This window comes from Notamacropus eugenii, chromosome 1, assembly GCF_028372415.1.
Source record: "Notamacropus eugenii isolate mMacEug1 chromosome 1, mMacEug1.pri_v2, whole genome shotgun sequence".
NCBI classification, from domain to species: Eukaryota; Metazoa; Chordata; class Mammalia; order Diprotodontia; family Macropodidae; genus Notamacropus; species Notamacropus eugenii.
The window spans coordinates 468,602,768-468,626,568 of record NC_092872.1 but is presented as its reverse complement, the minus strand read 5'-3'; positions in this window follow the sequence as shown (position 1 = coordinate 468,626,568).

Genomic DNA, 23,801 nt, shown 5'->3' with positions numbered 1-23,801 from the left:
CCCCATAGCAATTCTTATAGGTGCTATTATTATCCCTATTTTGCAGTTGAGGAAACTGAGGCAGATAGCGATCAAGTGACTTGTCCAGAGTCACACAACTAGTTAGTGTCTGAGTCTGGATTTGAATTCAGGTCTTCCTGACTTCAAGCCCAGTGATTCATGCACTCTGCCATCTCTCTGCCAATTCTAACACTACAAGACTTAATTAACATGAAAACTCAATGCCTCATGCTTTTTAATATGACCCACTAAGGACAAGAACAGCGCTTTGTATAGTGAAAGAGATAGTGGACAGAGCATTGGGCTTGCAGTCAGAAAGATCTAGGTTTACATCTTATCCTTCCTCAGACACTTACTGACTCTTTGAGCATAGGCAAGTTACTTAACCACTCTTTTACATCTGCCAAATGAGGATAATGATGCCTGTATATAACCTACCTTGAAAGGTTGTGTATTTCAAGTGAATTGAAATGTAGAGGGTACATTGCAAACTTTAAAGTGCTATTCAGTGTTGGTTATAATTATGATTATTCTTATAGCTTTGTATTCCATACGATACCAAGTGCAATGCCTTGCAAAAATAAAGCCTGATATATATATATATATATATATATATATATATATATATATATATATATATATATATATATATATATATATATATATATATATATATATATCTGTTAAAATGTGAAATGACATATTACATGATTCAGGCATACTAAAATAATTTTTCTGGGTTAAATATTGTTTTCAGATGGACCTTGTTAAAATTCAACTGGGTTACATGGAAATGTCAGCGTATTAAACGTGAGGAGCTTTTGAGTCAACTGGAGAAATAATGTAATAAGAAGATTTAGATTACTTGTGAGCAGAAAAATCTGGAATGTGTGTGTGTGTGTGTGTGTGTGTGTGTGTGTGTGTGTGTCCTACCTTGGGATAGTATCTTCTTTGATGTTCAAAAGAATTATCTTTGTCCTGGGAATGATGCATAATGGAAAAAGGGAAACCTATGAGGCAAGTTCTTATAAGGGAGTGGCAGAAAGTATCTAGAGGGGAGAGCCCAGAATGGATATGTTGGAAATTTTGATTTCATGAGGAATGCAGAGAACAGAGAGAGATTAGATAATTATAAAGATTACAAACCAAAAAATGAAGATCTAGAGTAGGCAAAAGAAAGAGGATAGATGATGAAGGGAGTGAGAGGAATCCTTTCTGGAAAAGAACACAAAAAAGAATTAAGAAAAAACTCTAATAAACAGAGGGGATAGTTGAAGGGGAGAAGAAGGAAGACTATTTGACTAAGAGGGGAAAAAAAAGAGGGGAAGAATTAAATAACCAGACAAAAGAAGGAAAGAAAAAGGAATTAATAAGCTAATCAACAAAGGGAAAAAGGTAACAACTGGGAGTGGGAATTGGGAGTAAAGGCAAGAAAACCAATAGGAAGAGAGACATCTTTAAAAAAATTAGCTACAATAAATGCAGAGATATAGTACTGTGTTTATAGTGGAATAAGGAAAAATCATAACTTAAAAAAATTAGAGACAAATGGAGGAAAATATAAATCTGATGCTCTCAACTTACAATGTGAATGGATTAAACAATCCAATAAAATGAAAAAGAGTGACAGATAGGCTAAGAAAACAAGTCTACTGTTTACACAAAATACGTTTTAAAAAACAAAGACATTGAAATAAAACTTAGGTGATGGAAAAAATTACTATGTATAAAACAAAAATAAACATTCAAAAAATAAAAAGGGGTAAACAAAGAAACTGTATTATGCTGAAAGGAACCATCTACAACAAACCAATATCAATAATAAATTTATACACACCAAATGCTTTGGCATCCAAATTCATAAGGGCAACATTAACTGAGCTACAAAAATAATATAAGAGTGACAGGAGACCACTATTTCTTTCTCAGTTTTGGATAAATCTAATAGCAAGATAAACAAAAGGGAAAATATAGATTTGAACAAACTGCTAGAAAAACTAGAGCTAAAAGACTTATGACATCTAAATGAGACTTCAAAAGAGTATATATGTATGTATATATATATATATAAATGTATGTAACTATATACATACACCACATGAAACTTTTACAAGAATTGATTATTTTTAGGGTACAGAGACATCCTAAATAAATGTGCAAAGTCAGAAATAGTAAATATATATTTTTTACAGATCATAGCACAATAAAAAACATTGGTTCAGGGACCACAAACAAAAGACAAGGACCCAAATGGAGATTTAACAATGAAATCCTAAATAATGAGTGAGTCAAAGAACAAATCATAGAAACAGTTAATAATTCTGTGAAAGCAAATGATAATGATGAAACATCATATCAAAACTTCTGGGGTTCAGTTAAAACAGTCTTCAGGGGAAAACCATATTCATAAAATATTTATTAACAAAATAGAAACAAGAGATGACTAAAGAATTGCATATAAATTAAAAATCACAAATCCATCAAATAAATAAACCTAAAATTAGCACAAAATACTCTGGAGATGTTAAAAATTAGAGAAGGAATAAATAAATTGGAAACAAAATCCCATAGAAATTACAAATAAAAATAAAAGCTCATTCCTTGAAAAGAATAATAAATTAATAAAACATTAGCTAATCTGATTAAAAAGAAGAGAGTAGAAAATTAAATAAAAAATAAAAAATGAGCAAGGTTAAATCGCACCAAACTCAGAAGAAATAAAAAGAATAACAATCAGCACAGAACATATCATGCACAGCTATCTGTTAACAAAACTGAGAACACAAAAGTTATAGAGGAATATATTAAAAATATAAAATACCCAAATAATCAGAAAATTGGATAGAGATCTTAAATAATCCAACATCAGAAAAGGAAATAGTTCTAGTTGTAAAGGAGCTACCAAAGAAAAAAATGCTTGGTCCTAGATTTTTAGGAAGATGGACTCACAGGAGAATCCTATAAAACTTTTGAAACTTAATTAGCACCTGTGCTTCACAAAGATAAAACAGAAGGCAAATTATAGGTCAATATAATTAATTAATACTGATTAATACTGAAAAAAATGTTGTCAAATAGACTACTGTGACTTAGCCAAGAAATTATTAATTAATAGGATTTATATCAGAGATGCAAGATGGTTCAACATTAAGATATTAATCACCATAACTAATCGTATTAAAAACCAAAACATCCCAAACCTCATGATTATCTCAATATAGTCAGAAAAAGCTTTTGACAAAGTGCAGCACTTATTTATACTAAAAACTCTACAAAGTGTAGGCATCTTAATAAAATAAAATAAACATAATATAATAAAAATACAATTAAAAGCATGTATCTAAAACCAAAAGCAAACATCATATACAATGGGGATACACTGAAACTTTTTCCAGTGAATAAATAATAAAGTAAACAAAGATTTCCATTTTCCTCATTTCTGAAATGCTAGCAATAAGGCAAGAGGAAGAAAATTAAAGGTATAAAGATAAGTAAAGAGATAAAATAATCCCTATTTGCTGATGATATGATGTTAGCTTGAAAAATCCTAGAGAATCAACAAAGATAGTAATTTCAGCAATAAATTACTTCAGCAAATTGCTCTTTAAAGAAATAAATAACAACTCAAAGATTTAAAGGAATATTCCGAGCTTATAGTTAGGCAATGCGAATACAGTAAAAATGCCAATGCTGTCAAAGTTAATTTATACTTTTAGTGCCATACCACTCCAGTTAACAAGGGGATACTTTATAGAACTTGATAATATAATAACAAAATTCATTTGAAAAAACAAAAGATTTAGAATATCAAGGGAAATGATGAAAAGAAGAAGGGATGAAGGAGAACAGAATTTTCAGACCTCTAACTATATTATTAAACAGCAGTTGTTTAAAACATCTGGTATTGGTTAAAAATAGATAGATCAGATGGAAGAGACTAGACTAGACAAGGAGAAGCAGAAAGCAATGCAATTCAAGAACCCAGTTTTGATAAAGTGGAAACATAAATGTCTTAGGAAAAAGCTTATTATTTGATAAATACTGCTACGTTAACTGGAAAAAAGTCTGGCACAAATTAGACTTTAATCTAACACTTTATACCACATTCCACAATACATTCTAAACAGATACATGACTTTGATATTAAAGATCATACTATACAAAAAAATAAGAAGAGAAGCAGGTTGTATATTTCTCAGTCCTATGGTTAGATACATTTGTAACCAAAAAAACATATAGAAGCAATTACAAAAGATAAAATAGTTATCTTCTATCACACAAAACTGAAAAGCTTCTGCACAGACAAAATTAATACACCTAACATAAGAAGGGAAGTGGCCAAAAGGGAAAAAAAATCATTCTCAAATTTCTTTGGTAAGAGTTTGGTATCCAAGATATTTTAAAAAGTAATATATGTACATATATACATACATACATACACACACATATGTGTAATATATGTGGAGAGCAAGAACGAGAGAGCCATTTCTCCAATAAATAAGTGGTCAAAGATATGAACAAACAGTTCTCCAAAGAAGAATTACAAAGTATTTACAACCATATGAAAGAATACTTCAAATCACTAATAATGGAGGAATGTAAATTAAAACAACCTTGAGCTTTTACCTCATCCCCTGAAAATTTGCAAAGAGGACAAAATATGACAATAGTCAATGTTGAGGTGTAGAATGAAAGATACATTAATACATTGTTGGTGGAACTGTAAAATGGTATAATAATTTTGGAAAATAATTTTGCAAATGAAGTGACTAAAATGTCACCCTCTGAACTAGAGACTCTGTTAAGGAAGCCACAGATAAAAAGAAAATCCTTATATGCACCAAAATATTTGTAATAGCACTCTTTGTGATAACAAGGAATTGGAAACTCAAAAAGTATTTGCCCATCAATTGAGGAATGGCTAGATAAACTGTAGTATATGAATGTCACAGAATATTACTGCATTGTAAGAAGTCATGCATGTGATGAATACAGAGAAGCAGGTAAAGATCTACATGAACTGATGAAGAGAAAAGTAAACAGAGACAAGGACACAATACACATGATAACTGCAAAGATGCATGTGGCAAGAAGAACCATACATACAGAAGAATCAAGGTTGAATATAAATAGTAAAGATCATGTAAAATTATAAAGATCAAACATGACGCAAATGAAGAGATATGAGAAGATGCCCCTAATGTATCCCTTTGTGAAAGTAGGAGATCCATAGGTGTTAAACATATTTTTGGACTGTTTCAATGAATTCATCCCTTGTGCTGAATTTTCTTCCTCTTCTTTTTCTGTTTTTTTTCCTTAAATACATATGTGATGGGTTCTTTTTGCTGGGGAAGGGAGAGAGATATGAGGGATAATTATGATGATGTAAAAAACAGAAGACATCAATAAAAACTCATTTTTAAAATGTGGTATAGTGAAAAGAAAACATAGCTGGTCTCAAGAGAGAGTTTGTATCCTGATTCAGTTACTCACTGTGCAATTTGATCAAGGTACTGAATCTTTCTATGCCTCAGTTTCTTTATCTGTAAAGTGGGGATAATAATGACAATTATTTGTTTATTTATTAGTTTTATTATGAGGAAACTTTTATAAATAATAAAACTGTTATTTATGAAATTTTTATTTATATTGTAAATGTATATTCATGAAGTTATATATGCATACAGATACACATATCTATATATTCATCTGTATAATTTGATTGAGGAGATCCAGGTGACTTCACATCTGAGAATATTGAAAAAAATTGGCACATATTATTGATAAGCCACTGTCAGTCATTCCTGGAAGACCACGGGAAATGTGAGACATGAAATAGGAGAAAGGTAAATGTTCCAAATCTCAAAAAAGAAGAGAGTGGATTCTGTGCACTGCTAAGTCTGGCATAATTCCAGAACATATTGTTAAAGGGATAATTAGTGAACACTGACAAAGTCTAACAGTGACCACAAAGAATCACGACTTCATCCAGAACAGGTCATGCCAGATTAACCTCATTTCCTGGTTTACTTAATTAATAGATCAGAGGGGTGCTATAGATATAGTTTACCTACATTTTAACAAAGCATTTGACCAAGTCTTTCATATCATCCTTTTAGATAAGATGTGGGCTAGAGAATATGACCAAAAAAGTAATCATTTCTAAGTCAATGTCAGCATACTTGGAAACCTCTAGTGGATATTTAGTATTTTTATCAATGACTTGGATGAAAGCTTACATGATATGCCTATTAAATCTACAGATGATATGAAATTGGGGAAATCAATTGACATTAAATGACTGAGTCAGAATACAAAATGATCTCAGGCTAGAATGTTGGGCCAAATCTAATAAGAGGAAGTTTAATAGGAACAAGTATAAAATCCTATACTTAGTTTCAAAAATCAATTCACAACTATAAGATGGGAAACATGACTAGATAACAGTTTATTTCAAAAAGATCTCACATTTTTAGTGAATTGTTAGTTCAATATGAGTCAAAGCTAAAAAAAAAAAAATCTCCTTAAGCTACACTAGTGGAAACTTGGTGCCCAATATGAGAGAAGACTTGGTCTCATTGTACCCTGTTCTGATTATACCATATATGGAGTTTTATGGTCAGCTGTGGACACTCTCTTTAGAGGAGGACAGTGGTACAAGATAGGATGCATTCAGAAGTGGGCAACTAGGCTGTTGAATGGCCTTCTGAGCATAAAGAATGTATTAATACTTCCTAACACTTTGATATAGCTTTGTTTACCCATCCTTCACAGTATACTTAACGCTCTGTGGATATGGACTCTGAAATAGGGGATCATGCAGGGGCAAGGATTTTCAAAAAGAACACTGAGAGATAGACAAGACAGGGTGAAAGAGAAGATTTATGTTGACTGTGCCTCCTTTGGCCTTGTCTTCATAGAATCATAGAATTTTAAATTTGGAAGTCCCTTCACCAACTTTCTTTCTCTGATATCTCTCCCTTGTGGACCTCCCTACAAACTGGGAGATTCTCTTCCCCACTTTTCATCTGACTTTTGTGTGTTGTCCTCCCTACTAGAATGTAAGCTACTTGAGCAGAGGAACTGTTTTTATTTTATTATTTTATGCATTTGTATTCCCAATACTTAAACCAATTCACTGCATATAATAAGTACTTAATAAATTATCTCTCTTTTGCTCTATCATTTTACTTGTAGTCTTATCTATTCTATCTATATCTAGCTAGTCCAACACATACATAAAAAGGAATCCTCATTAGAACATCTCCAACAGTAGTTGACCAACTTTTGTTTGAAAGCTCCCAGTGAGAGGAAAGCCACTATCGCTCAAAGCAGATCATACCACTTTGGTATAGTTTCAGTTGTAAGGAAGTGTTTTTCTTTTTCTTTTTTTTTTTGCATCAAGCTTAAATTTTTCAGGCCTCTGAGGGCAAATAGAACAAGACTAATCTTATTTCCTGATTTCCTAAGACAGTCTTTCATATATTTGAATATTGCTATTATGTTCCTCCTAAACCTCCTTTTCTCCAAACTTAATATTCCCCCATCCCTTCATCTGAAGCTTGTATGCTATTTGAGCTCAAGGCCATTCACCATCCCAATGATCATCCTTTTTCTAGTTACTACAACTTATCAATAGCCTTTCTATATTAATTTAACACTGTCTTCTAGATATAGCCTTGGGGCAAAGTACGATGAGACTAGCATCTTTCTAATCCTGAATCCTCTATGCCTCTCCATTTCCAAATTTCAAATTTCCAAATAGTTCCATATCCTATTAGTTCTTTTTGACTGCCGCTTCACACATTGATCCAGTTTGGTTACAGATGATTAAAACCTCTATATCTTTTTGGATGAACAGGTGACTAGCCTTGCCTCCACCATTTTGTCTTTATGAAGTCAATTTCTTGAACCTAAGTATAAGATTTTCCACTCATCCTTATTAAATCTCACCTTCATAGACTCAACCAATTTTCTAGCTTGCTAAGATATTTTTGAACCCTTCCAGAAATGCAGTGTGCTAACTATCTTTACCTGCATTTTGATAAACATGCCATCTATGCCTTTATATGTCATTGGCAAAAATGTTTTTCAATTTAAAAAATTAAGTTTTAAACATTCACTTTTATAAGACTTTGAGTTTCAAAATTTTTTCTTCCTACTTTCTCTTTCCCCTCTTTAAGACAGCATGCAATCTGATATAGGCTATACATGTACAATCATGTTAAACATAATTCCACATTAGTCTTGTTATGAAAGAAGAATCAGAACAAAAAGAAAAAACCATGAGAAAGAAAAAAAACAATGCAAAAGAGAAAATAGCATGCTTTGATCTTCATTCAGACTTTATAATTCTTTCTTTAGATGTAGACAATATTTTCCATCATGAATCTTTTGAAATTGTCTTAGATTATTATATTTCTGAGAAGAACTAAGTCTATCAAGGTTGGTCATCACACAATGTTGATATTATGTGTCCAGCGTTCTCCTGGTTCTTCTCATTTCACTCAGCATCAGTTCATGTAAGTCTTTCCAGGATTTTCTGAAATCTGCCTGCTCATCATTTCTTATAGAACAAGGGTATTCCATTACATTCGTATACTACAAATTCTTTAGCCATTCCCCAATAGATGGGCATCCTCTCAATTTCCAATTCTTTGCCACCACAAAAAAAGCTGCTACAAATATTTTTGTACATGTAGGTTCTTTTCCCTTTTTAATGATTTCTTTGGGATACAGACCTAGTAGTGGTATTGTTGGATCAAAGGTATGTACAGTTTTATAGCCCTTTGGGCATAGTTCCAATTGTACTCCATAATGTTTGGAGATTAGCAAAAATTTTAAAGAGCATAGGGTCAGTCATAGATTCTTAGGGTATTCAACTGGAGACATTCTGTTGAGTCGATATTGAACCATTAATGACTACTCCTTAAGTCTAATCATTCAACCAGCTCTGATTTTATTTAATTCTGCTATTACTAGGTCATATGTTTGCATCTTTTCCATGATATATTTATTATTGGACACTTTGCTCAAATATGCACTAACTATGTCTTTTAGACTCCTAATTTACCACTTTAGTAATCCTATCAAAAAAAGAAATAAAGTTTGCCTCACATAACCTGTTCTTGATGAAGTCATGCTGGTTCTTTGTGATCACCACTTCCTTATCTATAGATTCATTACCTATTTATAAAATAAGGCATTCTAGATTTTTTCCAGGAATTCAAATTGAGATCACTGACCTGAATTTTCAGATTCTCTTTCCTTTTTAATAAGTTGGGGCAACATTTATCCTCTCCTATCTTGTGTTTCCCTTCCCTGTTTTCTGTCTTTGAAGCATCATTGACAGTGGTTCAAGAATTGCATCCTCCAATTCTTTCAGTGCATTTGAATGCAGAATAGCCAGGTGATTTAGATTTATCAAGGGCACTGAAAGAATCTCCTCTCGTAAGTCTGAACTTATTTTCTATATCAACTTCCCATTAGCCATTTTGTTTGGGTTTTCCAGTCCCAAAGCAGTCAAGATAAGAAGTAAATAGTTCTGACTTATTTCTGTTGTTATTCATAATCACCTATTTTATCACCCCATTCATGATCATCCCATCACTAAACTCAGTTTATTAACTAAGCAGTTAGTACCACTGCTTGGGGTAGTACATCTACCCTCATCTATCCCAAGCAATTATTTGGTTTTTATCTTTTCCCTAATATAGCAAAAACAAACAAACCAAAAATTAACCAACCAAACAAACAAAAAACCCCTTTCTGTTGTCCTTACTTTTCTTCGCCAATATCAGTTCATTTTGAGCATTAGAAGTTCTTACAGAATCATACCATGTGCTTTTGTACTCATCCTCTAGTATTCATTTTTTGTGCACATATTTTTAAAATCTAAGTTGGTTGGTTACTTCTCTGTGCATCCATAATAGTTTCTTCAGACAGTTCCCATTTTTTTTCTCCTTATTGAAATGGTTTCTTTGTGTAATGTATAATACTAGTAGACTTAGTGGATTCTTAGTATCACTGTGAAAGGTGTGGTGATCAGTAATAGTCACTCTTTCTACCCTACCTCTTGTGTCTCTAGAGATGTAATACCCTACTCCCTGTTATATCAATTAGCTTGGGGGTTTTGTTTTACTTTTTTGACCTTGGGTAATATTATGTATCTTCTGGTGTCATTCTCTCCCCTGTTGCTTTATGGAGTTTTTATTAAGTGAAAAGTTAGGCCTACAATCACAGTAGCTCAGAGCCCCCAGTTAGGAAAATTCCTTACATTTAGGCAAGCATTCGGCTTGCTAACTTAAATTAAATTTATGTTTATCTCTAGCTATCCCCTAGCTTCCTTATGGTCAAGGTAAAATCCACATTGTTGGAAATGTTTGTCTAAGAAAGAAAGCAGAGTACGCAACAGTGTGGTAATGATAGGTACTAGGAGAAGTTGTAGAAAGTTCCTTTTTAAAATTTTTTTTCTCAAATCGTTGAAGAGATGGGTAAGACTGGAAGCTTCAGTCCAAGTCTTTCATTCTATAGAGCCAATAGCCCCACTAGATTTTCTCTTTCTCTGCCTTATTTCAGTCTTACTTTGTATTTCTCCTACTTTTTATTGCCTCTGTCCTGTTGATTCTTTTAGGTGCAGATCTTTAACCTCTAAGTGAAGTTCTGGGGTGGGGGGTGGTGTGTGTGTGTGTGTGTGTGTGTGTGTGTGTGTGTGTGTGTGTGTGTGTGTGTGTGTGTGTGTTGGTTGACCTCATTGCTGCTTCTCAGCTATTTCAATCCCTTCCACTTTCTCTCAATTTAACCCTCCCAGACTGTGTATATATGGTTTTTTTTAGAACTCTAGGATGACTCAGTTCTGTCTTCTGGCTCAAAAATTGTGAGAATCCCCAATTCTTTCTCAGGGTTGAGAGTGGAATGCTTGTATCTATGAATTACAAACCCCAGTAGCCCCAAGTAGCTCCAGAATTTCTGTTCTGAGTTTCTGATCTTTCCTCATTTGACTTTACTGTAGAATTTCTGACTGTGAATCCCTACCTATCCTTCTCCCAAATCCTTTGAAATGTATTGTCTTAAAATATAGAACACAGACTGTACCCAGTTTTCCTATTCTCTTATTTCTCTATCACAAACTCTAGGAAGGAGTGTTCTCTTCCCCTCAAGTTCCCAACATTTCTACCCCAGCAGTCAGCTCCTGCCTGTGACTGAGAATCTGATCCCAGAACAGAATTATCCACTTATCAGTTCTTTCAACTTTTGAAGGATTAAATTATCTTTAAGTAAGTCAAGAAATTGCTTGCTGTTCTACTTTTTTGACAGAGATGGAAAGTTCTAGTAGATATCTGTATAGCTGAAATCTCCCATCAGTTCTGTATCATACCTCTAGGCTATTTCTTCTTTCTGTTCAGATTGTGAATAGTAGAACATCTTTTCCACTTCTCCCTGTATTGATCTCCCTCTCCCCCACTTCATTGATCTTCACCCAAATGTTGTATGCCATGTTTCCCATTTCTATATCTTGGATTTCCTCACATAAGTGTATTTTCTTAATATGTAGTACTTTTCCACCCCACCTTTTCCCTATTCTTTCAAATTAGAAGCCATTTCCAGAGCCACATTCAATTATGTGTCTCACCCCATCAAATTTGCCTTGTTATGTAGGTCCTCCAATTCATCATATTTGTTGCTTAAACTTTGGACATTTGTATATAGCCATAAAACCAAAAAAATTATTGTGGGTTTTATTACTGGTTCTTTTCTTGGAATTTGTCTCTTGGGGTTTCTGAGTATCTCAAAAGCAATTTTCCCCCTGTTGTAGTTTCACTTTGTAGTATCTAACTTAGTGAATATATGTAGTTTTCTGCTTCCTCCATTCTTTTGAGGTTAAAGTGTTTTTAAAAATTAGATTAGCAAGACTTCAGACTTAATATATTCTCACTGTCCTATCAATGTACTCTGTACCTGGCCAGGACACTACCATTCCCATATTAATCTGTGGTCCAGAGATTCAAACACACAGACACCATGTTTTTAACCAGCTATTCATTCGTTGAATAAACTTTTCTAGATCCATTTCTTTTAATGGAAAGAAATTACTTGTGTTTATAGGGTCTTCACTTTTTTGTCCAAGACTTTATATTCTTTGGCAATTATTTCCAGGTATCATCTGGCAGCATCATCAAAACCCTTGTGAATCACCAGAAGAGGGTGGTAGTCATCTATTTTCACAAGTCTTGGGAAGTTATCTGTTATATTCCATATAGATGCCTGGTAAGTTAACAGATTTAAGTTTTTAAATTAAATTTTCTTCTTATTGTGAGTTTAGCAATCATCAACATGCTCAAACATCTCTATGTATAAAGAGCAAGAAATAATATTTTGTAAGAAACTGTCAACTTCTATTTCATATAATTTATTTTTAAAATAAACATACATACATACATATATGTGTGTGTGTGTCCATTTATCTATTGTATTGAACATGAGTTTATTGGATCAACAGAGAGATCAGAGCTTATTATCAGGGAGCACTAACCACTACGTCTCTTCTCCTGACCCTTTCTGGATTATTTCTCACTTCATAGTTTCTGTGAGTCCACTTTGTCATTTCTTGGGGGGACAAACAGCTATTTCTTCCTCAGAACATTCTACTTTCCCATCTTTGGAAACAGGCTGGAATTTGTTAAGAAACAAGAGTCAGGTATTTGATGATCCTCCTACCCTTATTTCTCTGTGTGACATTCTTGTATGCTCACCACACTGAAGACATTCCAGTTTAAAAAAAACAAAACACACTTCATTCTCCCTAAGATCCTGGAGGATGGATAGACATTCTTTGAGAAATCTTTAGCATTTTTAGGAGAGAAAGACTAACCCTAACTGCCTCTGATCTATAGGTTATTTTCTTCTGCTTGTTGCTTGGAAGAAGGGAGAAAATTTTGGAGCATCATTTTGGGAATAAAAAGAACTTTTAGAAATTTCAGGGAGAAACAGACTTCCAGCTTTGATGTTCACTTGTTATGTAACTAATGATTCATTATTTCACCTTTCTAAACCTCAGTTTCTTGCTCCTTAAAACAAAAAGACCTTCATGATATTGTGGTCAGAAAAGTGCTTGTAAATCTTGAAGGGCAATTGAAATGTAAGATATTTTATGTAGCAGGTGCTATATATCTCTGCCTTTTTCTATCATCCAGGTGATCACATTGTGTACAGCTGGTGTTCTCTCTCTCCTCCTTCCTAGTAGCAACCTTGTGTAATTTGAAGAATATGGCTCAGCTGCCCCAAAGGAAGAGTCAGGATAGATAGACAACCAGGGAGAGGGAGTGGAGGTGAGTATTTCACTGAATTCCCATATTTCCTCTCTGCCTGTCTCTTCCCACCATGAATCTCTATTATGAGATCTGTAGTTGTTTTGTGTATAAGGTTTAAGAAGAATGGTATTATGGGGTTGTTTTTTTAAAATTTAAAAACATTTTCAGGGACTTGTCTTATACCGTCCGTTTGAGAGATCCAGTTCTCTGGGAAAGGGGACAAGGGCCATCTGCCGAAGGAGGTCAGCACAATAGCTGAGATACAGATAGAAGGAGCTGCAGAGAACCAGCACCTATGGTGGAGGACAGATGAGAGGAATGCCTACTGATGCCATCTTTTGGGAGTTAAACAGAGCTGCGAGAGGCAAGCAACGTGGAATAGGTAGAAAAACCATTAACAACAACCGCCACCACCACAATCATCATTTATAGAGCACTTTTAAGGTTTAGAAAATACTTTGCACATATTATCTTATTCGATCCTCATAACAACCCTGAAAATTAGGTGTTTTTATTATTCCTATTTTCCTATTCTATTTCCTGTTTTATAGATGAGGGAACTGAATCAGAGAGGTTAAGTGACATGCCCAGGTTCACACAACTACTAAGTATCACAGGCTGCATCTGAAACTGGAGGGGGCCATTGATGTAGGGGAATAAATCCAGATCACTTCTCACTCAGGAAAGTCCTGTAGGTCATGAAATCTGTATAGGTTCCTCTGTGTGTGTGTGTGTGTGTGTGTGTGTGTGTGTGTGTGTGTGATGGCGGAGGAATACATTACTTTCTGTAAACCCAAATGTGTGTTTCCATTAACTTACATATGACACAGTTCATATTTTGAGTTCGTTGAGCTTATATATTTATAAGGAGAATGGGTGAGGGGGGAGTAGTAGACATAGAATGTCCCATAACATTTAGGTGGAGGCAATGAGCCAAAGAACTGAGAGGCTCCCAGAGTGTCCAGAGGTCCTTTATTGTCAGGAGAAAATCCTTTCTATCCAAGGATTGCAGATATAAGAATCAAGAGAGGAAAAGGGAAAAGAGATATATTAAGTAAGATCCTGTCTAGCACCATTCACATGTCAATGAGGCTTGAGATACTCCTGACTGTTTATAGTTTTAAGACTTGTAACTTCATAAATCTATACTTTTGTTTTATATTTTAAAGCCTCATATGTTTCCTTATAGCTACTACAATAAAACCCCTGGAAAACCTTAAAAGAGGGTGTGGGCTTGTTTGAGAGACCTCAGGGAAGTGAATGAAACCTAGTTCCTGGGGTGTGTGGGAGTGGGACAATTTACACCTCAGAAACTGGCAATCACTACAAATTGGGGGTTGATTTATTGCTTTGTTGATTGTCTAGACTTGAGAAAGTGTTATAATATAGATTAAACTTAAAATTGTGTGTGTAACAAAAAAAATTGTGTGTGTATACTCCTCTTCATGCCAACTCCCATCCCCAGTCTGGTTGTTAAATGTTTTCTAGCCCACTCCTGTATTCCTTTAAAGACTTTGCTAGAGTTCAGCAGGAGTGTAGTAGAAGGCTCAGGGGATTAAGTCATAACCAGACTGGAGGCCCGGGGACAGTAGGCTAATTAATAATGATAGTAATAATTAATAAGAATAACCAGAGTTTATATAGGGTTTTAAGATTTGCAAAATGTTTTAAATCTATTGTAGGCAGCTAGATGGCTCACTGGATAGAGGGCTACGTCTGGAGGCAGAAAGACCTGAGTTCAAATCCAGCCTCAAATACTTACTAGCTGTGTGACCTTGAGCAAGTAAAATCTCTATTTGCCTTAATCCATTGGAGAAGGAAATGCTAAACTGCTCTAGTATCTTTGTCAAGAAAAACCCAAATGGGGTCACGAGAAGTTGTACACAACTGAACAACTTATATCCATTAGCTCTTTTGTGTCTCATAGCACCCTTGCCTGTTTCTCTTTCTATAGGAGATTTGAGAGAATATGAATTTGGGGGATGAGCTGGAGGAGAAAGTACTGTGGCATCAGAAGAGAGTAGGTTGGCTGAATAAGTCACTGAGTCTGAGGAAGATAAGTAAATGGGAAGCCAGTTTTGACCCAGAATGTCATGGGAGGGGGAATGTAATATCTATAGGAGGTTTCCCTGTGACACTTTGGAGAGTGCCTAAAGGGAATGGTTCAGGAAACAGAAGACTAAGACAAAGTTTCCCTTAGTTCTCTCAATTTCATTGATCTTCACAGTTGATTTGACTTATTGCGCTACTCTGGCCCTGAGAGTGATAGTCTCTTTGTTTTAATGACCCTGGTGGGGTAGCTGGACATGCCAGGAATTTTAGTCCTAGGGCATTGACTTCATACACTGTATGACAAAGAATAATTTCAGTTTTTCTTCATCACAGTGGCACTTGACTGTTGTTTGCTTCATGGGGCTCTGTGGCCAAAAAAATAAAATCTTCCCTTTAGCAGCCAATGATCTGATGATGAGCCTCTCCCTATTTAGCTGGACTGGTCCTCAGACAGCTGGGGCTTCATTTGAAGTCTTTCCAGCTTGGGATAGAACAAGCCAGAACGTACATTCTGCTGGCAAATCTTTTAGGGACCCAGGGTCACCTTGAAATTACTTTGAGGCATCAGAGGAGGACTTAACAGGATCCTAGAATCATAGGTTTAGGGCTGGAAAGTGTCACAGAAATCATTTTACAGAATGAAGAAACTAAGGAAATGAGAGGTGAAGTGACTTGCCAGGGTCATCCAGTTAGCAATTATCTAAGTCACATTGCAGGCCAGTTCTTCTTTCTGACTGCATTTAAAAAGGTCAATTTAAGGAATTTGAACATAATTTGGGGAGGTGAGCACCGTGCCTGGCAACTTGTAGGTGTGTAACAACCACCACCCCCACCACCCCCAGCGATGTCTACTATGGAGCAGGCACTGACCTAAGTGCTTTACAAATAGCATCACATTTTATCCTCATGACAATCCTGAGAGATAGATGCTATTATTAATCTCATTTTAGAGATAAGGACTGAGCAGAATGAGGCAAACAGAAGTTAAGTGACTTGTCTAGGTCACACATTAAGTGTCTGAGGCCAGATGGAGTTGGATTGGTGAAGCACCAGTAGGAAAGTAGGCCTCCCTCCTCCCACCCCCAACCTGAGATAGGTAGAATGAATTGTCAAATGGTATGACCCATCAATCATGACTATCAAATGACTGTTAATATAGTTAGGTCCAGTGAGCTTAGATCTCTCTTTATGTCCTTGAATCCATTCATCCCATTTTCACAAGGGGGTTAAGTCCATGTTTTGAGGTATGTGGCCAAGCATTACTTGAGAGAAAGGCAAATAAAAAAAATAAACTCGTGAAATCAACATCATCATCTCTGTGGATAATATAGCCATGAGAAGTTAGAGTTAATCTCAAGGATGGCAGTGTCTACAGGTGAAGTTCATCTAATCCATCTCAGCCTTTCCAGTTGAAAGTCTTTAACTCCACACTTGACTTTTACCTACTGGATGAGGTCAGCTTTTCATTGTGATCGTCTTATGCAAGGATGGTATGTATGCTATAGATAAGCAGAGATGCAATGTAAAAATCACCTTCTTATTTTTTACCCCTACTTTCTCATTCCACCTTCAAAGTAAATTGCAAAGCACAATTCTCTTCTGATCAAGCATTAAAATGTCACTGGAACACATAGTTCCGATCAACTTAATCCTGCAGCTAGGAGCAGAAGGCTGCATCAATGTGTCAAACTTTGGATAATGGGAGAACAAGAATGTTTTTTGGCTGCCATTTTTTTTTTAAGGAAAGCACATTCAGGTGGAATAAACATGTCACAGAGAGAGACAATAATATAAATTATTATTTCAATGGGCTTTTAATTTCATGAGGGAGATGGAAATTTAGCTTTGTCTACCTAGACTTTTTTCCCCTGGACTTCAGAAGTCCTCTTTTCTTTGGCTGTCTGCCGGAAGGTACAGAGGGTTGCTATTCCTCCTTGGTTCCCCCTTGGACTTTTTTTTTTTGCAGTGGTTTTTGAGAACAATTTTCTCTGACATGTTACTGGTTGTTTTATGGCTTTAAGAAATATATTGGTTTATTCATCTGTTGCAACTATAATAATATTGCCATTGGAGTCCAGCTCAGTAATAAATCAGGCTGTTCCTTTCCACTCTATAAAAATAATTAAAATAAAAATCAGCTGTGCCAGTGAATTTGTACTACAAGCTGAATAGAATTGTGTGCTATAATTCTAGGCATTTTGGTTGACATGGTCCTGTATATCATCAGAATAAGAAACCAAAAGGTGAGATAATAAGACCTTGTGTCGTGATGTGCAACTTAAACATTTTTCTTCAAGATAAAGTTGCCTTCACCCATTGCCTGTCAACTAGGAGGCAAAATTCGAATGCTACATCATATGGTAAACTGAAAGGGCAGCTGGATGGTGCAGTGGATAGAGCACCAGTGCAGGAGTCAGGAGGACCTGAGTTCAAATCTCACCTCAGACACTTGATACTCACTAGCTGTGTGACCTTGGGCAAGTCACTTAACCCCAGTTACCTCATCCTGGGTCATCTCCAGTCATCCTGATGAATATCTGGTCACTGGATTCAGATGGCTCTGGAGGAGGTGAGGCTGGTGACCTGCACAGCTCTCCCTCACTCAAAACAAAGGCAAGTCATGTCATTATTTCTCTGATGGCATGGTCTTCTTTGACATCAAAGGACGAACACACACAATAGTAAACTGGAAATTTATACATATTTTTCTGTGCTGCTCTCTGGCTCTCCCCAACTTCTTCCCCTCCTTTTCTCCAGAATTCTTCCTCCATCTTTCTTTTTTCCTCCTCAGTCTCTCTCCTTATCTTTCCCTCTCTCCCTTTCTCTCTTCATGCTAAGAACCTCTCAGATGTGTGTTATATTTGTAGGGCTTCTTGAAAGAGGCACCTGATGGTTAAATAAGGCAGCTTGCCTCCCATACACAGTCTCCACGTGTGAACCCAACCTGTAACACCTGCAATATTGTACTGTTCAGTCTTTCCCCAGAATGTGTAACAGTGGCCCCAAAACCAAACTCATCTTAACTTATAAGCCAAGCCAAGACAAGACATGGATCCCTGGTCTCCAGTGGTGAGAAATTGGCAGTTATCATTATTCTAGTAACTTTTTATAAATTGCAGAATACTTTTATACATTTAGTCCTTGTTTTGTTAAGTAGGTAGGCAGTCATTGAATCATCATAAGATCAGAGGATTTAGATCTAGAAAGGATCCTTGGCATCATGGAATCACAGAGTAGAATGGGAAGAGAACTCAGAGACCTTCTTTCCTGGCCCAGAATCTCGTCTGTAATCTACCTGATGAGTTATCATCCAGGCTTTTTGTAGAGACCTACAATGAAGGTGAAACTGCTGCCTCCTGAGGCAGCTCATTCTTCCTTAGGATGACTCTAAGTGTTATGGAGTCTTTCCTTAGACCAAACCTAAATTTGCCTCTTAGCAACTTTGAACCTCTTGTTCCCAGTTCTACCCTCTGGGACAAACCAAAACACATCTAATCCCTGCTCTAGAGGATACCTATTCAAATATATGAATCTGGTCCAACCCTCTAATTTTACAGGGAAGGAAAATGAGTCACAGAGAGGTTAAGTAAGTTCCTTATCCACAGAGAGTGAGTTGGGATCTGAACTGAAGTTTGTTGTTGCTCGGTTATGTCTGGCTCTTTGTGACCCCATTTGGGGTTTTCTTGCCCTTTGTTTCTCATTTTACAGATGAGAAAACCAAGGTAAACAGGGTTAAATGACTTATCCAGGGTCACACAGCTAGTAAGTATCTGAAGTAGGATTTGAACTCAGGTCTTTCTGACTTCAGGCTCTGCACTCTAGCCATTGTGCTTCCTAGCTGCCCCCTCTCCATCTGAGGATCTTAACTCAAATTCTTCCTTTGCCACTAATGGCCTCTGTGACCCTGGGCAAATTGTTTAATCTCTCTGGGTCTCAGTTTTCTCACCTGTGAAACAAGAGGGTTAGACTAGGTGACTTCTGAGGATCCACTGAACTGTAAATCCATAATTTAATGATTCCAGGAGCTAGGACCTTGCTAGGACCTTCTACTTTACCTCTTTAACACTTCTGAGGTGTAAATACATCGGAAATATAACATGTAAGCTGTTTCCAGGGCATCCTTACCCAAGGCCACACACTTAGTAATAGAGTCAGAATTAGAACTCAGGTTTCCTTATTCCCAGCTTAACACTGTTTCTACCTACCACACTGACTCTCCAGTGCTCTCTTCATCTATAAAGCTAATTCCATCTCTAGGATGTGCGAGATGGTTTATAGAATCTGCCGGAGATGAAGTTCTTGTCCTCTTCTTTTACTCTTGAGGTAACGCACCATGACGCAATTCTTTGCTCAAGGTTACATTAGTCATATCATGTTTTGTTGCACTGACAGTAATGAGTAGTAACTGATACAAAGCAGCCTGCAGGGTCACTGATGAGGAGGCTTCTGATGTGCTTTTGGAAAACAGTTCTTAATTGCCTTTTGTGTGTGAAATACCATATGCTGTAATCATGTTAGCTAGAAATCTTCTTTGGGTTACTATGCCACCGTTGTTTTTTGAAGTGTCTCTGGTTTATTTCTTTTGTGTGAATCAGGAGACAGAGCTTGATTAAGCTGCTATTTTATATAACTTATTTTTGTTAACTGGATGACTGCTTCTTTCCCTCCGTTCCATTTTGAATAAATTAATCTTTTTCTCACATTATGTTTGAACAGTGTAACATTCTCCATTCCCCATCTGCCCAGCACTGGGTTTAGGACAGTACTGTACCCTTTTTTGGTGGCATCCTTCAAGGATCTGGGGCATCACAGTATAATGGAAAGAGCTCTGGCTCTGGAGTTAGAGGACATGGGTTCAAATCCTGCCTCTGATATTTGTTACTTGTGTGACCTTAGACAAGTCACTTAAATTCTCTGAGCCTTAGCTTGGACTAGATGACCTCTGAGCTCTTCCAGCTCCACATCTACTATTGTATGAAGTGGGATTATAAATATATTTACAAAACTTCTAGAAAATAAAGTGAATATTAATTCTCTTGCTTTACCACCTAGTTGCTGATGAATTGACAAGGGTACCATACATAGAAAGGACTTTATCCCCTGCTGGGGACTCTTTGAAGAAAGGTAAGTAGATACAGAGCCAGTCCTAGAGTCAGGAGGACCTGAGTTCAAATCTAACTTCAGGCACTACCTAACTATATTCCCTGGGCAAGTCATTTAATCCTGTTTGCCTCAGTTTCCTCATCTGTAAAATGAGCTGGAGAAGTAAATGGCAAACCATTCCAGGGTCTTCGCCAAGAAAACTTCAAGTGGGGTCATGAAGAGTCAGAAATGATTGAAAAGACTCAAAAACAACAATGTTATTAGAGAGTATATTCAGGAAATAAGACAATAAAGCTGAATTGGGGGTGTGGCCTCATAATGTGGTACCATAAAGTACAAGATTCTCAGGATACTTTCAAAAATGGAATCAAGTTGGCAGAATGTATAGAGCATTGGATTTGTTGTCAGAAAGACCTGATTTTCAATCCAGTCTCAAACATTTATTAGCTGTGTGACCCTGAGCAAGTCACTCAACCTCTTTGTCTTTGATTCTTTATTTATAAAGTAACAGCACCTACCTCTCCCAGCTGTGAAAATAAAATAACATATGTAAAGTGCTCTGCTTAAAGCCTGATGTCAGTGTTCAGATATTGCAGTCATGTTCAACTCTTCCCCACCCCTTTGGAGTTTTCTTGGCAAAGATACTGCAGTAGTTTGCCATTTCCTTCTTCAGCTCATTTCACGGATGAAGAAACTGAGGCAAACAGGGTTAAGTGACTTGTCCAGGGTCACACAGCTAGTCAGTATCTAAGGCTAGATTTGAACTTAGGAAGATGAGTTTTCCTGGCTCCAGACCTGGTACTCTATTAACTGTGCCACCTAGCTTCCCAGTTATTATTATTGGCACTGCCTAAATTACCAGTTCTTTGGGAGGGTCCAGATATTCTGTAACAGGGAGGGTAGGGGGTGCGCTTTGGTCTTGACATATACCCAAAACATATAGTTGCATAAGATTTCTGGGCTCCCATTTGCTTTGGTGCTCATAAATGTGCTGATTGAACACAAGTTAAAAGTTTAGGCCAAATACTTCTCCCCGTGTTCTGCCCCCCCTTTCCCCATATAAAAGTAACAGCAAAAACAAAAAATTAGCTAAAATTTTAAAAAGGATTAAATGTATCCCTTTTTTTGCCCCTCAGGGCACAGTACATAAGATGGCTAGAGAGTCAAATATCCCTGCTCTGGTGAGTGGCCCCTATCCCCAAGTGCCTAAACAGTTCTCCAGACTTATAGTCCTACCCTAGGATCCAAGCTTCCTCAAAAGGGAATTTGTAGAAAACCATACCATTGTTGCAAATCTTCTTAATAATCTCACTTCTGAGAAGTAACAAAGCAGAAGAGCAAAGAGGGATAATTTGGTCCAAACCCTCTGGCAATATCCAGGGGCTATTGGGACAAGAGAAATAAGCAGACCTTTGAGGATTTTGTTAACTGCCTCACATAAACACCACTATTGACTTTTGCAGATCCAAGCAAACCTTTGGATGTACCAGCATAGAGGGCTTTAGAACAGTTTTATACTAGGAGACTGATACCCAACAGAAGCCTGCTCCACTTTCCAGTGCAGCTCTGTAACTCTGCAGTGCTACCCAGCTCACAAATCTGAATTCTTAGCTTTAAGTGGGCTGTTACTGATAAGTTCCTAGACCATACGTATAAAGCTTGGTTTCAGGTTTGGATGAACAACAATCCACTCGCATATTTTGTCAAGTATCGAACTGAAAACTGACAACCATAGCCTTGGTCAGCTATGATTTCGGTGTACATTACTGGATAAGAAGACTGGTGTGGATAAATATGTCTTATCTCATAGACCTCAACATCAAAAACCTTGATGATCCCTATTAAGGTTGAAGGTGATTTGGGATAGGCAGGGAACCTGGCTGCTAACCTGAGAAAGAAGAGCTGAAATTTAGGGACTTCCTTGACAAGAGTGTACATTATTTGGCATAAATATTGCAATGTGAAATTACTTCTCTATAATTTGATTGTTTTTGGATGATTGGCAATGAAAGTAAAAGTAAGATGAAGGTCAATGAGAACTGAGTCATACAGGCCAAGAAAAGGGGGAGGATGACTTTTAGAGACTCAGTTTGCACCCCTCAGAGGGCACTCTGACATTAAGATAGTAGTATAAATTGGATCTATCTAATTGAATCTTATATTGGACCATAACTGGTTGAATACACATGGTACATAAAGGCAGTTGGTGGTACCCAAAGTCATTCCAATGCCCTGATGATTTTGAACAGTTGGGTTAAAAGAGAGTTTTGGAGCTGCCACGGAACCAAAATATGTATCCAGAAGTCACACCTGCCTTCTTGTTGCTATTCAAGATGTTCCTCTCCTTTTTCCTGTGCTTTTATATGAATTATCTTTTATTCTCAGAACATACTCGCTCTTTACCTCTGCCTCTTGGGATATTTGGTTTCCTTCAGGACTAATTTCACGTCACCTTCTATAAGAGACTTGGTCCCATCAGCTACTAGTACATCGTTCCCACCTGCCCCCAACCCCTACAATTACCTTATGCTGTTTTTTATGTGCATGTTGAATCTCTCATTAGAATGTAAGCTCCCTGAGGTCAAGCAAGGATTGCCTTGCCTATGTCTGCTGATATCTGGTGAGAGAACAGTGTTTGATGAGGTCAAAGGAAACTTTGATGCTTAACCTTTAATGCTTACCTGGAAAGTAAGCCATTGAAGCTAAGGTATTTAGATTTTTTAATCTCTGAAAGGTGATAGGAAGAAAAAATAATAAATAATAAAAAACTAACATACTATTTTACCTTGGATTTATCTATATCGTTCCAACTAGAATAATTCTATAATAGCCAAGTTGTGGGAAGACTATTCCTTGACTTTCTTTCAAGGATCCATTCTGATTAAGGTTGAGATTTTGAGAATAAGCTACTTAAGGAGGTGCAAGTCCTTACACCTAGTGAAGAAAGTCTAGAACTATACATTACCATCCTCAAGGAGATATAGAACCAGTACTTCCATTTCACACAAAACATGCTAGTCAGCATATAGCCTTTTTACTGCATAAATGTCCTGCTACCAAGAACAACCCTGATGATGACATTTTGTTCTTGTTGACATTAAGGCAAAAGCCTCTTGATTTGTGCTTTGGAGTATCAGAAGATGGAGAAGATGTGGAGGCTTATGATCAGTAGCATTTTCCTTGGCTGAGACATCAGTTGAAAGAAGCTCTATTGTTGAATTAAGGCCCCAGCTTAGAAGTACTTAGAAACAAGAAATGGCATGAAGCTCAGGTTTGCTATCAGGAACTTCAGCCAAAGGATAGAGTTCTGCTATGAAATCGTGATGTCTAGAGAAA